Source organism: Macrotis lagotis, chromosome 4 (genome assembly GCF_037893015.1).
Source record: "Macrotis lagotis isolate mMagLag1 chromosome 4, bilby.v1.9.chrom.fasta, whole genome shotgun sequence".
NCBI lineage: Eukaryota > Metazoa > Chordata > Mammalia > Peramelemorphia > Peramelidae > Macrotis > Macrotis lagotis.
The window spans coordinates 178,830,906-178,845,176 of NC_133661.1; the positions used below are offsets into that span (position 1 = coordinate 178,830,906).

The 14,271-nt window shown below is 36.0% G+C and overlaps 2 long non-coding RNA genes across 2 annotated transcripts in view; one reads left to right on the plus strand and one right to left on the minus strand.

Annotated features, from left to right (window-relative positions):
• Nucleotides 1-10,834, minus strand: part of LOC141521821 (uncharacterized) — a 527,462-nt gene extending 516,628 nt beyond the window's left edge. Inside the window, exon 1 of the long non-coding RNA XR_012478068.1 lies at nt 10,685-10,834. This is a non-coding gene — a long non-coding RNA (uncharacterized LOC141521821). The remainder of the gene's footprint in view (nt 1-10,684) is intronic.
• Nucleotides 9,807-13,742, plus strand: LOC141521820 (uncharacterized). The gene is made up of 4 exons (XR_012478067.1): nt 9,807-10,131; nt 10,232-10,384; nt 13,325-13,371; nt 13,578-13,742. It is a non-coding gene; the product is annotated as an uncharacterized LOC141521820 (long non-coding RNA).
• Nucleotides 13,743-14,271: the final 529 nt, after the last annotated feature.

Sequence of the window (14,271 nt, forward strand, 5' to 3'; positions counted from 1 at the left end):
AACTTCTATGAGTCTCTGAAAGTAGAATTTGAATATCTAGTAAACAGGTACAATTCATGCTAGAAATCTTGTATTATTTTTCAGAGTTTTTGCAGAAACCTGCACAATTACAAGAAATTCTACACCTGGTGCTCTAAGTAATCCAGGAAAGCAATGCTACTAAGCAAGTTTCTTTTCCTCCTTACTAAAATTACAGCAAATATTCAAATAGTGAAATGCAGAGCTATTTTGTTGTTATATTTTACCTTAGTTTGAAATTCTGGAATGTATGTAAGCTGCCATTATGTCTTTTAAGTAAAAAAATAAATAAATAGAAATATTTGGGGAGAAAGGATAATTGAGCTGAATCAATGTAATGGTGTATATGCCTATGATGCATTGCACTCACAAGGTACTATAAACATCATTTCCTTTGATGTTCATGAAAACAGTATGGGGTAGTTAGAGCAAATATTCGCATCCCAATTTTAGAGATAAGGGAGGCTAGTCTCTTAGTGGTTAAGTGAGTTTCCCAAGTTTAAGAAGGTCAAATGTAAGAATTAAATATATGAGTCAAATCTAGATATTCTGATTTCAAGGTCAGTTTTTTTCATTACTTTTCATTTTCTTTTTAATGTACTAAACAGATTCTTTCTTTAAATACTGTACAAATCTTTCTTCCTGGTGATTTTATACCATATAGAGAGGTAGGAGAAAAAAATAGTTTCCTACCCAAATTGAGAAACAGATTGTTTATTTTCCTAATCAAAAGATTCTCAAAAGGAGCTTGATTCAGGAAATGAGTTAATCTTCGGATGAGAATGTGTTAGCGTTCATAGCGTTCATACTCTTAAGTTTAGCTAACCATGACAAATATGCCATCTATTTTAGGGTCCTTCTTGTCCCTTATAGCCTCTGCTTTCATAAACCCAATTCCCCTATATTCCTCCCAGATCCACCCCCAGGAACTCCTCCTACACACACACACACACACACACACACACACACAAACAGACAAAGATCTCTTTTCTGAGACATAACTTCTGGTGAACTCCTGTTTATATATTCAATTAAACAACTTGTCCAAAGTAAAAATTGAACCCCTTGCTTGCCTTCCCTTGCCTTGTCTTCCCTTCTCCCCCCCCATTTTTGAGGGTTTTGTGACAATGAAAAATTGTATTGTAAAATCACAAAGTGACTGGAAACTTGAAGCATCTGTCTCTTATACAGCCCCAAACATGTTTTCTCTTTTGTGATAGCTTTTAGTCCTGTAAAAAAATCAAATTGTGTCTAAGACACTGGGGATGATCAGAAAACTAAGATGGAGAGGCAGACACATGCTATTTTTTGTATGTGCATGTGTTTATGTGTTAGACACTGAAATAGGAGTGGTAAGAAAGCAATTTTATACAAATTTGTTAATTTGAGAACTGTTTTCAGATACTGACAGTGTGAGGACAAAAGTCCAAGATTAGGCCCATATAGCCATGTAGGATAAAATTAGAACTATAAAATATTATAGAACTTCTTTTGTGTCATTTGACTATAGAGAGAGACCACACAGCTGGGAATGGAAGCTCCCCTGCATGTAATTTTAAGATTTGCCTCAGTAAACTGGGTTAATTGTATTTTACAGACCCATGCCTAATTCTCCTGGGTTGTAGACCCAGTCTAGGGCAACATCTTTAGAACCGTGATTACCTGTTATAAAAGTCCTATTTTCTGTTTCTTTTTTTTTTTTTTTAAGGATATTGATTTAGAAGCTAGGTATAGATACGCAGCCAAAATCAAAATGCAGGAGGAACAGCCAGGATAATTTAAACTTGTGTTTCTGTCAAATCAATCAATCAAATGCTTATTGAGCATCCAGTAGGTACATGGCAGTTTGTTTACATGATAGCAAACCAACCTCCTGAGGAAGAATAAATGAGTGTCCTGCTGATATTTCTGTCTTCCTAACAAGGAAGCTGGACTATAGAACAGTACAGTAAGATCTTTGTTTCAAAATGGTGAAACTTTGTGGTTTACTTCCCCTCCCCAATTTAAGGGTAGGTTGACCAATAAAACAATCATGATGCCTAAATCTCTATGGATTATTTCATCTTGTGAAATGACAGATTAAAAACTAGATTAATTAACTACTGAATGGAGGTGTTAAAATGAAGAATTTATATTCCTCCTTGAGGGCAGGCACTGCTGCATTCACTTTTCGTTTTGTATTACTATTATTTGGCATAGAGCTCATCCTATAAAAGCTTCTTCATTGATTGACTGACTTTGCCTTCTAGACTTAGGTCTTTAAACTGAGATTGACAGTGAAGGTTCATGGATAGATTACAATGTATTCATGAACTTGGATATGAAAAAAATAATAAATAGTGAGCGTTTGCCTAGAGTTTAAAGGTTTACAAAGCACTTTATAAATTTTATCTTCATTTTATCTTCACAAAAACACTGGGCGGTGAGAACTATTATATTCCTCATTTTACAGATAAAGAAACAGATCACACAGGATCTTATACCTGGTAGGTAGCTGAAGCAGAATTTAAATTTAAATATTCCTGACTTGGAGCCCAAAGCTCTTTACCCACTGCACCTAACTGCCTCCAACATTTTTATTTGAATAAAATTTTTCCTCTGTATCCTATGTATTTTAACTTAAGAACTTAAAAATATTGTACTTGGAAGAGATTTTTTAATTTTGCCAGACTGCCAAAAAGGCACAGATATAGTTAACAATCCCTGCTTAAGACTTTGGCTGGGTTTGATAATTAACTCCATTATAAAGCCTCCATTTGATTTAACTTATTTTGACAAATATGCATTACTTACCTATTGCATGATAAAACCTGGGGGGGGGAATACAAAATGGAGATAATTCAAAGCCTCTGTCCTACTATGCTGCAATGACAATATTACAATGGGAATTTCATTACATTTTTATATAGGACCCTTAATTTGAAAAATATTTTTCTATCAATATATTGTCTATTTCTATCTTTTCTTTATATTCCATATACAAAAAAATAAAAAAAAACTATTCATAGAATTCTTCAAAGTTGACATCTTTCTCCCTCTTTTTTCTTAAACTTTGTGAATACATTGCAATGTTCACAGTAGAATTTACTAGGAATATTTGCCCTAGGTGAACTACATTCAAATATATTCTACATCAGTCAAGGAAATTGGAAGACTGAGAGAAGAGAAACATTAATTTCTATTGGGGAACATGTAATATTTTGACTTAGCTACCTCATAAATTCCATTCTTCACCCACCTGGGTAGGCCTTTATCTATGCTGACAAAGTAAAAGAGGAAGGGGCAATGGAAACAGTTCAAACTTGAAGTCAGGATACACTTAACTTGAATGTGGGACTTCAATACTCCATAGATATTGTGACACTGGACAAGTCACATAAATGATCCAAGCCTCAGTTTTCCCATTTATAAAATAGGGATGAGATATTACTTGTGCAAACATACTTGAAAAGGCACTAGATCAGTAAAAAGACCGAGAAATGTGAGCTGGTCTTTCCCTATTTCCATTCAACCACATACAAAACCTCTAAATGGGAGGTATCTGAAATTCAGGAAAACCTGAGTTCAAATTTATTCTCTGACCTTACTAGTTTTGTGAACTGGTGTCATTGAAAACAAATTCCGAAATCTGAAATAGTTTTATAAAGAAATTTATTTGGTTATTTGGTAGAAAGAGGGAGCCACTGTGTTTGTTTTTACAAACCTACAGACTCTAGACAATCATTTAACCTCTGCTTATGTTAGTTTTCTTATCTGTATTGTGGGTATAATAATAGCATCTATTGTCTAGGGTTGTTATGAGAACACAATGAAATATTTATAGAGCACTTTGCTAACTTATAAGCATTATATACTCTGTTATTAATATAATGATATATTTCAGTTAATTATATAATCATTTAATACAATATAAAAACTTCTATTATTAATCCCCATGGGACACTTTAATTAGTGATAGACTTAGCACGTAAACTAGCTAATTTCCGGGAGTTTTTTTTTTTTACTGGATCAAAACTGATATGAAAATAATACAATTAAAAGAATCAAAGACAAGCATCCGGAAGTGAAGTACTTAACTACACAATGGCTTTATAGCTGTGTAATCTATAAATAGTTCTCTGTGGTTCACTTACCAATTAAGAATCATCATATGGAGGTACCTTAGATATCAGTAGCTAATTTGCATATCAGTGAAACATTAATTTGATGAAAATGTTAAAGTTTTATGAAGTATTAATAGAAGATTTGTCATCTATTTACAAGAAAGTCCACAAAATGTACAAGTAATTTGAGTGAAATAATCTGCCCAGGAATGTGTACAGGTAAGCAATTATGTGTATTTTTTTAAGACTTAAATGAAAAACACAATATTTATATTTGTGTTTGAGATTTTATTCCACTTCAGATAAAAAGGTAACATCTATGTTGATTTGGGTCTGCTAATTATCTTTAGTGGTAACTATATTCTTGAAGTCTAAAGTATATTTTTATTTTTTTTCCTTTGCAGGAGACAATTGGCTTTGCAGACAAAAGTAGCTTGTTAGCTCCAGCAAATTAACTCAGAGTTAGTGGCCTTGTCTATTTTTAGGTTGCTATGGGATCTTTGAATCAGATCTTTTAAAAAATGGTTCCTGATTTGGGTAAGAGGAGGTTGGTCTGATTTTTTTTTAAACCCATCCAGAGGCAAATGAAAGGTTTTGTGTATGGTTATTCCTACAAGCTGGAAATGGTCTGGTGATTCAAGTGCATTGGGAAGTAACCTGTGGGTTCTTAAGTTTAACTACTATATTCAGGTAGCATACTTAGTGCAAATACTGTATTTACTGAACTAGCAATTTTGAAGAACTGCCCTAGTAAGGCATTTGGATTGCCACATCTGTCAATCTTCTCCTGGTACTGGCCAATCAGGGGGCAAGCAGATAATCTAAATTAGAGAGCTGTGTGTTTTAAGTAAGATTGTTTTAGGACTATGGCATGTTTGATGATTATGTTCCAACAGGGAAGAGAATACATTTTATCTACACTCTCCAGAGTACCTAGCATAGTATTTGTCACATAGTATGTTTAATAAAAAATTTTAGAATGAATCAATCATGTAATTTAAAAAAGAGTTGATTATTCTTATTCTCCCATTTTTACAAATGGTGGAATTCAGCATCAGTAGGGCTAAGACTCATCTATTTCATTTTCTGTATGTTTTTTAATTTGCAACTCTATCAGTATTTTTCATCTGAAAGTTGATCCCCTAGTGCCTCTAGTCTAAACTGGTCCAAAATACCTGACTGAAGACTGTCAAATTAAAGATCAAAAGCACTTTATACTTCATCCAGTTCTGCACCCTTCATTTTAAAAATGAGAAAAATGGGACCCAGAAATGTTAACTGACTTTCCCATGACTGTATGTCTAATAAGGAGTAGACCCAAACTTCAAAGTCAAGATTTCAAGTTTGACTGGAACACTCCTTTCACTTCCCAATAGTTTGGATTTTTTTTTGTATTTCTGGTTATTTAATTTTTATATTAACTCTAATATTTATTTATCTAATTTGATATTTAACTTTGTTATTAAGGAGGTAAATAGATGGTATCTAAATAGAGTTAGCTAGAGTGAAGGAGAGTTGAAATCTTCTCTCACATACTTGGTAACTTATTTTGGATAAGTCAGTTGACCTCTCTCAGTCTTGAGTTATACAATTGTAAAATGGGTTAATAATAATACCTACTTCACAGGGCTGTTATGAGGATTAAATAAGATGCTATAAATCTTAACTGTTATGAATATATTGTCAGTTAACCCTTTCTGGAGCTTTTACCTTTTCTCCTTGCCTCCAATGGAAAGAACTCTACATCATGATATTTTTATAGTCTGCTCCCGACAGTGCCTTGCCTATTGCAGATCTAAATATCTACTGGTAAAATAAACTGATGTATGTGAAAGAATTCTTTAAACTATTCAAATGCCAGTTAAGAGATTTGATTTCTAAGGGGCAGTTAGGTGGTACTGTAGATAGAGCACCTGCCCTGAAGTTAGGAGTACCTTGAGTTCAAATGCAGAGTCAGACACATAATAAATGCCTAGTTGTGTGACCTTGGGCAAGTCACTAAATCTCATTGCCTTAAATACATAAAGAAAATTTAAAAAGAGATTTAATTCCTGAAAAAAATTATTGAAATTAATTTTTAAATAAATGGAATTCCTCCTTTTCAAGGAATTTCAGAGGTACTAACCCCTTGCCATAGACTAAGGACTGTAAAATTTGTCAAACTGCTAAATTCAGGAAATTAGTTCCCGAAGGAAACAAAGAGAACATACAGAAAAGGAAACTCCCATGTGCCCCCCTCCTTTAAAGTTATAGTCTTAAAGAGTTGCCTAGAAGAATGAGGTTAAATTATTTGCTGAGGGTCACACAGCCAATTTGTGTCAGAGGCAGGAATGAACTTAAATCTTTTTGCCTCCAAGTTTGACTATCATGCTATCTCTGTGTGTCTCTTACTCAAAGCATGTACTTAATAAATGACACTGAGTTTCCAATTAGTTAAATTCTGCATGAAAATTAGATGTAATTCATTTTTCCTAAAAATGAATATTTGGTTTCATCCAATCATTCTTTTTTGATCCAGTTCATTGGTATAGTTACAGTCTAAATGCTCGAAAAATATTTACATTTACTCATTTTAATCATCTAGCTATTATGCTGTTGGGTATTGCTGATTAAGAACAGAGGAGCTAACTCATAACCAGCAAATATTATTGAGCTTTAACTATGTGAAGAGGCATATTTTGTCAGAAAGTAAATGTGTTTAAGAAATAAGCTTTGGCACTTCTCTTTGCCACGCTAATTTAGCACCTTGATTTCAAAAATTCAGGGCAAAAAGCAAGTCAGCATTTTTTCAACCCTATTCATGAATAAAAGTGAATTGAAATAAAAAACATGATTTACATTTAAAAAAGTAAAATGTATACAGGAATGCTATTTCTTTACTATATGATTTATGAGAATAAATTGTCTACATTTGTGTCATACAGAGTGAATTTCTAAAGGTCGAATGAGCATTTTTAATTCTTTCTTATTTAGTAAAACCTGTCCTTCCTTTTTTCCCATTATGCCCTTGTCTTGTTTCCCCCAAGATTTACATAAAACCACTTCCCTTCCCTATATACTTTCCCATACTTTTTAAAAACAGAAATCTCTATAAACTTGAATAATTTGTCCACGTATTTATGAAAAGTATAACAATGAAAGAATTAGAAATATCCAGGAAGAATTTTTCAAGAATCCCCAACAATGACTTGAAAGAAAGAGAAAAAGAACCAATATATAATCAGAAAAACCAAATGCTGATATATCCAGCACAAAAATTCTCTATTTTGGGGGTCCTGAGAAATTTCAGTAAGTGGTAATAGAGTAATGAATGTTTGTAATTCAACAACAGCTGTTTAAAAATTCAAAACCACAAAAACATCACTGAATGAGCTACTACAGTTAATTTACTTACAGGTAGGGTGCTTAAATAGGTATTTTTATATTGTTTCAAACAATTGCATGCCCAAGTCATAATTATACTGAAAACATTGTTTCAGGAGTCAGTTGTTGCTTTGAAATATACTACAGATTACACGATATTCTTCAAATATGTATTCTGGGAAATTCTCTTGAAGGTTCCAAATAGTTAGTTTCAATATAATATTTACAAATAGTAATATTTTCAGTGAAGAAAATGGAAAAAATATTCTAATTTAACAGGTTAACTTTTTGTAGCTTTTTTGTAATTCTCATCTTCCTTTAGTTGGTAAACAACAGGACAAGATTTCTTTCTGTAAGAGAGTAAATTCATGAACATAAATAACAATAGAGTCTTACTGAAATCCTATTATGGAGTCCCATGGATTTAGTTCTTTTGTCCACTGAACAGAAAAGTTCAGTAATAATTCATTTTTCTATCCATTTTCTATGTTGTTTATATCTTAATCATATAATTATGCAAATCTATATCACTAAACATTGCTGACTGATAAATAAGACAAAAATAATTAAGTCTAGTTCTTTGCACAATTGAAATTAGTGCAATAATCAATGTGAGATAGAATTTAGAGGCTGGAGCCTTCTGAAGATTTAGCAAATGTATCATATGAGAAGCAGGTAAATAAATATACACAGAATTACATACATATATATATATGTATACATATATATGCAATAAAATGCATGAAATTATCTCAAGCAGTTCTTTTGATTCAAGGTGCAAGTAGATTCTATACACTAATGTGGTCAGGAAATCATGTAGAAAATATAAAAAAAGACAACAAAATCTTAATTTTTAGAATACTATAAATTCTGTGCCTATTATTAACAATGAGTGAGTATTGGAGCAATAGTACTCATGCTTATTGTTGTGTAATGAATTCAGGGCAAATTAATTAAAAGAAGCAAGACAAGGATATAACAAATGTGTTTATAAGTTTATAACAAAATTAATAAATTTTAAAATATACTTTAAGATACATTATAAATGCTTAGACTATGAAGACATATTCAAAGTCTGTTAAATGTTTATCATGCTTTCCATTTTAATAAACATCCTCTAAATCATTTTATAAATAATATCTCCTAAATTCCTTACTTAGAACCAAGCAAGTTGCTTTCTATATCCTTAACACCACTTCCACTGTAAGTTTTTTTTTGTTTTGTTTTGTTTTGTTTTTCCCCTTTGAAGTCTGACTTGTGGTTAGACAGAGGTGTTCCTAGTCTGGGTTTCTCTTGGGGGCAAGAAACTCTAAGCTTCAGCAAATGGATGCACTTAGCAAGTCCATCAGGAACTGTCAAAGTAAAATATTATCCAAGACAGTTGGGTGTGTGAGTAACCACTGGGATTTACAACCAGCCACATTTAGGAGACATGAGCAAATCTCTAATATCAAAAGTGGGTTCCATTTCTTACCCAAGATGGTTTTAAAAAAATTGTGAGCATTTTTCACAGATATGACCCCTCTCTGGAGTTGGTCAAGAAATAAACAAAATAAAAATTTGTGCCTAAATGGGAAGAATCAAATGCCAACCAAAAATATTCTATCTTCTTTGTAAAAGGAGTCCACATCTGGTGGCCTTCCACATCTGTTTACATAGGCCAAGGGAATCTACTGGGTTCTGGGCACACATGGGCCTCCATGAATGTTAGCATGTGGTTAAGAACGGAGCTTGGCCGACTATGTCCCTGCTTATCTATTGCAAGAGTAGAGAACACACTTTGCTTTTCAAAAATAGATTTTTTTCCACTTCCTGATTAGATTCAAGATAATTGTTACAAAGTAAAAAAAAATCCACTGAAGGACTAACAAACGGAATGGGATGGGATGGGATGCTGGTAGTGGGGGGGGGGGTCGGCTGACAAGCCACAAAGAGAAACAGGTGCTTGCAACAAATAGGAGAAAAGCAACCAGCTCATCATGGCATTTAAAACTCGTCTTCTACCTCAAGAACATAATTTCTGAAGGAAAGAAAGGAAACGAGAATGAACAAAAAAAACAACAAAAATTTATCTCCAGGTTTCTGGAGATTAGTGTTCATGGGTAAAAAAAATTACCCATGCCTGGGTAAATTAGTCTGGTTCTAAGTTTCCCACTTAGGAGATGTTTTCCCTGTTGGCGACTATCACCCTTATCCTCCCCGCCCATTTCCAAGGAGTCCCTTTGGAGAACGGCCCAGTCTATTCCCACCCCCACCCCCCACCCGTGAAACCCGGAGCGGAGCCTCGCTCCTCGCTGTGACCCGTTGACCGCAGTCGCGGGAGCGGCAGCAGTGGCTCCGGCGTCCCCCGGCGTTGCTCGGTCGCCCGCCCGCCCGGGCACTGGCCGTTTTGGAGCCAGGCTGCCAAACAATGAGCCCTGCGAGAGACCCACCCAGAGAAGACGCCCGCCGCTTTGCTCGCGCGGGACGCTTCTGGGCTCGAGTGGAGCTTCTCCCCTGCTCCTTCCTCCCACCCTCCCCCTGCCCCCCCACTCTTTCCCTAAAGCCAGCAAGCAAGAAACCAAAAGGAAAGGTAGGGAGGAAGGTCTTTCCCCCAGTGCCCACTTCCAAAGGACATGTTTGCTAGCCCTGCACCCACCAATTAAAGGTACCGCATCTGAAAAGCAAAGCAAGAAAGAGGGAGCATATATATAGGGGTCCTGCCCGAGTCCAACCTGGACATTCCCACCCTCTTTTTCATCTTCCAGCCTCGCTTGGTTTCCTTCCAATCACTTATGGAGGAGTTCGGCGCATATTGAAATCCTTGAAGATTTGAGGAGGGGTATGAGAGGGGCCAAGGACCTGGAATTTCTAAAGTGCCTTCCCCTTCTTCCCTTCGGCAGGGCACAGCCCCAGGCATGGTAAGACACAAAGACGGGGCCAGGGTCCCTGGCAAGAACTCCGCCGCCCTGCTTTTGCCGGTTTGGAGAAGGTATTAAAGTGACGGTGTCCTGGGTGTCTGGGGGTAAGGGGAGATAGTGGTCCCCTTGCCACCAGGGCTTGTCCGAGGCTAGGCAATGTAGCTCCAGAGGCTCGCTGCCAAGACTGGGAGCTTTTTGTGTCGTCCTAAGGGAGAGATCCGAGAGCACCAGATAAAGAGACAGGACCACGGAGAGTGACAGTCGCAGGAAAAAAAAAAGAAGGAAAAAGGCAGGACTTACTTGGGGGGGGCGGGGAAGATGGCCAAGGCGGACTCCGGCTCCGGACTCGGCAGGTGTCTGTAATAGCGGGGAGAGGCAGCTGGTTGCTGGCGCAGCTCCGAGCTCCGGGGCTCCCACTTCGCGAGGAAAGGAAACTCCCCTTCCCACCCGCTGCTGCCACTCCTCCCTTGTCACAGACACAGACAGACGCAGGCACAGCGCGCTCCCCTTCTGCCTCTTCCCTTCCTCCCCAGTTCGGGCTCTCCGTTTGCTCTCTGACTCCCCTACAGACCACACCCTGCCACCCCACGCTTCTACTTCTTCCTCTTTGACACTTCTAGTGGTAACTCCCCCCGACAGCAATCCTTCCACCCACTCCATCACCTCGGCCCACGTGCTCCCCAGTCTCCCCTCCAAACTTCTCCCAACACTAACCTTGCCCTCTAGAAATTTACCTGGTCCCCAGGGAGAAAGAAATGTCCTGTAGCATGATGACTATATATGGAAACTTCTTTTCCTCTCAATTGTCCGGTTTTTTTTTTGTGTAATATCTATTAACTTTAAAAGAAAAATGAAATGATATTAGCCAGGCAATTGTTATTTTTCAAGTACTTAATATGTTCCAACTCCTAGTTTAAGAATCTATATTTATATGCCCATATATACAAATTATCTTATGGGGAGGGCAATTTCCTTATCTCTAAAAGGAAGGGTTTGGGTTGACTTTTTTGGTTCCTTTCTTCTCTCCTCGCTGTTACATGTGTTTGAGTTTATGCTTCTATATACATATATATATATATATGTGTGTGTGTGTATATATATATATACACACACACACATATATATATATATATGTATATGAATTCACGTATCTATTGTGAATATGCTAAATTTTGCACCAAATGAGATCTACGTTTACAAGAATGTATCCTTTATCATATTTGGGAACACAATTTGAGACCTGGAATCTACCTAAGTCATTTAGTCTATTCAACTGCTTCTTGGAAGGACCATACCAATTGAATATCTTTTCTATTTTTAAAGAGATCCTGAAGGAGATTCTAGGACCTTTCTCAGTAACTTCTTGCAGTCATACCATTTTACCCAATGGACCCCTTTCATTAGGTTCTTTTTTTTTTAACAGCAGTACTTTAATGTAAGCCCTCTGAATGATACTAAATTCTAAGACTGACATTTACAGTAACATTCGCCAGTTCTTTTGAGTAGTTTGGTCTTTTGTTTGCCTTTGCACCTACTTATCTGGGAACTGTTGTATTAGTCTTCTCATATCCTGAAAATGGCCCAAGCACCCAGCCTATCCAGTACCTACCTAGAGATAAAACAGAGATAACTTCAGGTTACCAATGAAAACAGGAAGTAAATCTCTGAAGAACTGGAATCATGAAGAATGCAGGTGAGATGTTAGAGAGGGAACAAAAATATTTGATATTAAGTAATTGCTTATATTTATATAATTCTTTAGATTAAAAAAGCATTCTACATACTGCGTATTATCTTGCTTCATCCTCAAAACAATCCTTTTGTGACAGTATAACTAGTAACAATTAGTACCATGTTATAAAATATAGAATTCTTTATGTACAATGTTCCTTTTTTATTCTGGTTTTTGCAAGGCAAATGGGTTAAGTGCTTGCCCAAGGTCACACAGCTAGGTAATTAATAATTACCTGAGACTGGATTTGAGCTCAGGTCCTTCTGACTCCAGGACCAGTGCTTATCCACTGTGCCACCTAGTTGCCCCTATCTACAATGTTTCATTTTCATACTTAGCTTTGCCTCTGAATCTACTTGTCAAGCATATATTGTGAAATCACTAAAAAGGTCTATGGTCCCCAAGTTTCAGCTTCACCTATGAGATAACCAGAGCTGAAATTAGTGGAGGATTATTGTGATTTAAATCTTATTTCTCAGTTTTATGTAATCCTCTAAAATAACTGACTTTTCTATGGCAATTCTTCCCTACTCTGCATTTTACTGGATGCTTGATAGAAATTCCAAAATTCCCATTTCTATATGACCTCCATTTATGAAACATTTTTTCTCAAAACAACTCAATGAAACATGCAGTGAAGTGATTTTTATTCAACTCTATACCTGAAGAAATAGCTTCCACAGCCAGAAAGTGTCAAAAGTCAAATTTGAACCCAACTCTATAGTCAGCATCAAAGAGTTCTGTTTTTGTGAGTGTGAGAATTCCTTGCAACCAGCCTCCCTTTTACTTGTATTGTATACATCTCAGATATACTTAAAACAAAAAGCCATTTTTCTCTCCCATAACAATGAAAGCTCCATTGAGGACAGAGTAAGGACTATGTTCTTGTTTTCTTTTGTATAACCCCTAGAACATATTACATGCTCAATAAGTGCTTGTTAACACACTCACTGGTTGATTGCAAGACTTTTAATTTAGGGTATTGTGAGAACCTTCTAAGACTCAGAGAGATTAAGTAATGCCTGGGATCCTTTAGAATTTGTACCCAGATTTTCTTGGTTACAAGCCCAGCACACTATATATTGTACCACAGAACCTTACCTATTCTCTACAACTCTCTGCACTATATTATATAGTAGGAGTTGAATAGTAGTCAGCATATTGCTCATAATAAACCCTTAATAAATATATTTGCTTTTGTTTTCTAGTTGTTTCATGTCTCCGTATCTGTTTTTCCAGTTATAAACTTCTAAAGGTAGGGGCCCTACCTTTTGTATTGTTTCTCCATATAGTACTCATGGCAATTTTGAACATTTAATAAATGAATATGTTGAATGAGAATTGCTACAATAATTGTCAAAGTACTGGGGGTAGGGGAGGGGGAACCACCGTTTGACACATGGAAAACAGGAATACTGGAGTTATCTTTTTTAATGCCTTTTTTCCCTTTTTTTCCTCCAGATTCAAGGAGATGATTGACCAAAGTTTGAGCCAGATCTAAGTTTCATCTTTTTAAACAATCAGTCAGTTTGCATAAACTCCCATAAATAAATCTGATCTGTGGTTACTCTTAGCTGTTGCTTTGACTCACCATTCTCTTTTCATTTCCTAAGCAAATATAGCTCTTTAAATCATTAGAAGTCATTCACTTTTGGTTTAAACAATGATAAGATAATTTTGACCATCCTTATTCCTTTTTCAGGTGAAGTGAAGCGTAAAAATTCCCTCAAATGAAAATAAGAAAAGAGTTCACATCCCTGTCTGTGGCATTTGTTACCTATGTGTATATAGGCGAGCAATTTAATCTCTCTGTAGAGTAGGATTTGATGGCCTTAAGTTTCTTTTAAAAGTTAAATCTGGGATTCCAATTTCACAAGTAGCAATGAGAGTATATTAATAAGTGTCTCAGCTTCAGTTTAGAAGGCATTCACCTTCTCTTTTCTCTTTAAATCACTGCCTACACTGTACCTGTGACTTTTACCAAAAGTCAGAAAGATGAGGGAAGTACAGAATATTCTTTCAGGACCTGGTGTCATTGCCTTATCCATAGACATATGGGGAAAGGGGGGGGGTATATTCAATTTGTATAAAGTTAAGATTATTTTTCCCCTCAAAATTTGCTCCTCTTGGAATTCACTGATATCAAGATTACTTA